Here is a 3,212-nt window from a genome sequence, read left to right on the forward strand (position 1 = left end):
CATAACTGCTCACCCAGTTATAAAAGCAATTAGTAAACTGTCCCATTTTTCACTATTTCTGTTTCAACATGCAAGAGGGTCTTTGACAGCAATTGATGCTGTTTCAAATTTGGACGTGTAATGAAACTCGGAATTTACTCCCTGCATACTGACTAAAGACTCTCAGATTGTGAGAGGTTACTTTGAACAGCGGACCAAAGTGGTGGCAGGTGTTCCTCATACAAGAAGTAATACCAAACCACATTTTGCAATCAAGAGGAAGAACATGTAGGCTGATACTTTAAGAAAAGCATTGGCCAAACTCTATTCCCATCTAGTTCTATAATGAAAGTTGCATGATAAGGGTAAAATGTTGCCCAAACCCTCAGAGTAAGTGAAAGTTTGTTGATGCATTGAGAGGAGAAAAAGGCCTTTATATTACATACCAGAGGGTCAAACTAACTACCCTTCAGGTTAACAGTATTTCAGCATCTTCTTGTCTAAGGTGCAATCATTAATCCTAAATTAGGATATATGCATATAACTGGACCAGTCCAGAACCCTTAGTCAGACAACCCCTCAGTTAAGGAGTGAGAGCATGACCCTGAACCCCAATTCCTAGAGGTAGTGTCTCAGACAAATCTCTTTTTTCTTTTTTTTTTCCTTTTGAAAATGAGAAAAGGTATTAATCAATGGGTCAGGATGCAGTAATGCACCAGCTTTCAGCAGCTATGAGCATGATGTCAAGCAGAAATGCAAATATTAAATGGCTTGAACATGTCATCATTTAATAGCAGCAAAACTGGTCTTTGCTGAATGCCTGTGATGCCTAAGTATTGAGCCCTAACTTTTGTGAGTCTCCCTATAAACAAAGACCTGGATGAAAGTTTACTGGGATGTGTTAGTGAAAATCATGCTTAATTGCTCAGTCTTCCTGTTGAAAAAGCATAGATTGAAACATTTTCACCTTGGTGTGAGCTGTAGACCCTCATGTTCATCTGAAGCCAAAACTCAGCGTGAGGAAAATACAGAGATAATTCAATCAAAGGAGTCCCTGAAATGTTTTGTGAGCTTATTCCTTTTTTTATCCCCTTCTGGGTTCAAGGAATAAAGGCTTTGCTTGGCTAGTGAGGTTATTCTGTTTACTTAAAATTGTGTTCTGAAATAAAACTGGGACTAATGCAGTAGCAATGGGTAAAAAACTCTTGGATTCCGAAACAAAATTTAATTCATTCCTTTGATTTGAAAAGAGTCATGATGGTTTACACCAGGGAATTTCTATCCCATTGAATTTATGAATTTTCATTAACTATTACAGGTACTATTATAGCACAGGAATATATGCTTCTTTTGGTTTAGGTGCTGTGCAAAGATGTAGTCAATTTTTTTTCCAGCTCTCAAGAGCTTTTACTCTTTAAAGGCAAGGCAAACTGATAATGCACAAGAAACAGGTATACAGGGGTGAATGCCTGCTACTCAAGGTCAGTGTCAGTCTTTGGTTGGGATGTGTGGATGATAAGGAAAGAGAGGCAGAAACTAAACTGAATACATTTTTTTCAAAATAGCATAGTCAGCTATAACCTTGAATGCACATTTAAAAATAACTCTATTTAAATATTTGCTTGCTGGAAAGCTTTGATTGGCACAGTGTTTGCATTTGCAAGAAACATTGCATGCTGGATTATAGCACTTCAAAGAGTGAGACTTTCACCTTCCAGTGTGAAATTCCATGTAAGCACCCATTGTTAAGGCATATTTCTTTGCAATTTAATATCCTGCAGTGAAGTTGCAGATGAAAGAAATCTATTTAAATGGTTACTTGCCTTGAAAAAACATGGTACTGAACCTCATGCTCTTTTCCTTCCCCCCCCCCCCCCCCCCTTCCTCTTCATTTATCGTTTTCCTGGAGAGCCAACAGGTGAAATCCCAACAGCAGGTAAGTATTACATCTCTCTGATATGTCTTATGGAAAGAATTAATGAAAACATACCAGTGTTGATTAATACATATTGTTCATCAACAATGAACAATGCTAATGTAAACTAGCATTGGCAAACTGACAGCTTTGTAGCGACACAGTTCTCTACCAAAGACAGTTCTGAACAGCTGATGATGTTATTTCCACTGTTCATCTTTGGCAGCATGTTTTGCTGAGCCAGACACAGGTGATCACCACCGAACAAGCTAGTGTTAATCAGGTACCACATGCACCAGAAGACATCGAACAAAGCTTTATCACAACTGGTTGGATAATTTGAAGTGCAAATGAACAAATAGAAGGCAGTCTGTCAGTTTTCTGCTGTAACCAACAGGGAATACTGAAATGGGCTCAGATGCCAGAAGCAATACACCTTACTTAATTTCAATCTGCCTTGTTGAATGGAGTCACAGACCAAACCTCTGTATTTGCGGGCTGGGGAAAAGGATGCTGAAAGGAAAAAAGCACATGTTCTAAGTGAATGTAAAATTAGAGAAAAATAAACTACACAAAATAAACCAGAATCTACTGCTGCAGAACTTCAGAATGGTCACATCTGCTGGTTCTAAAGGTCCATCTAGCTCCATATCCTGGGGCAGTTTTCTTGTTTGTTTCAGACAATTGAGATTGCTCTGGGAAAGAACATAGAAAGCAGGCAATAGGCAGAGGGGTACTTCCTGATGCATTTTGGCCACCCGAATTAGGTAATTCTGACAGTACTTAAGGAATTACAGAATTCTAGTGCCTAAACCCTGTATCATGAGTTTCCAAACTACTCTGCAACCGCAATACTCAGAATGGCTGTTCAGAAAGCCCAGAACTGCTACTGCCACTAAGGGTAGCAGCCATGGTGGGAATATTAGATACATTGTATACATGCCACGAGACACATTTACCACAGTTATTATTCCAGGAAAATTACTAGGGAGATCAGCTTTTTGCAATGCACTTACTGTAAGAGCTCCATGTTTCTGATGCCTGTCACTTAATGTTGTTTCCTTGCAAATCTTTCTAGCCATGAAAAAAACAAAGACAGCTAAGGGAAAAGAAGGTAGGAATTTATTCTCTGTGTGGATATATATGTAGAAGATCACAATTAAGATACTATAAGATTACAATCTGCATGTATTGCTCTTTGAAACAACCCATAAAAGATCTGTGTTAATTTTCAAAGAATTTTACTTGAAAAGTCTAGGTAATAATCTATTCAGCAGTCGATTTACAAACTTTGACCTGTGCTACTTTTTCCTTCCTA

The sequence above is a fragment of the Falco naumanni genome, chromosome 6 (assembly GCF_017639655.2).
Source record: "Falco naumanni isolate bFalNau1 chromosome 6, bFalNau1.pat, whole genome shotgun sequence".
NCBI lineage: Eukaryota > Metazoa > Chordata > Aves > Falconiformes > Falconidae > Falco > Falco naumanni.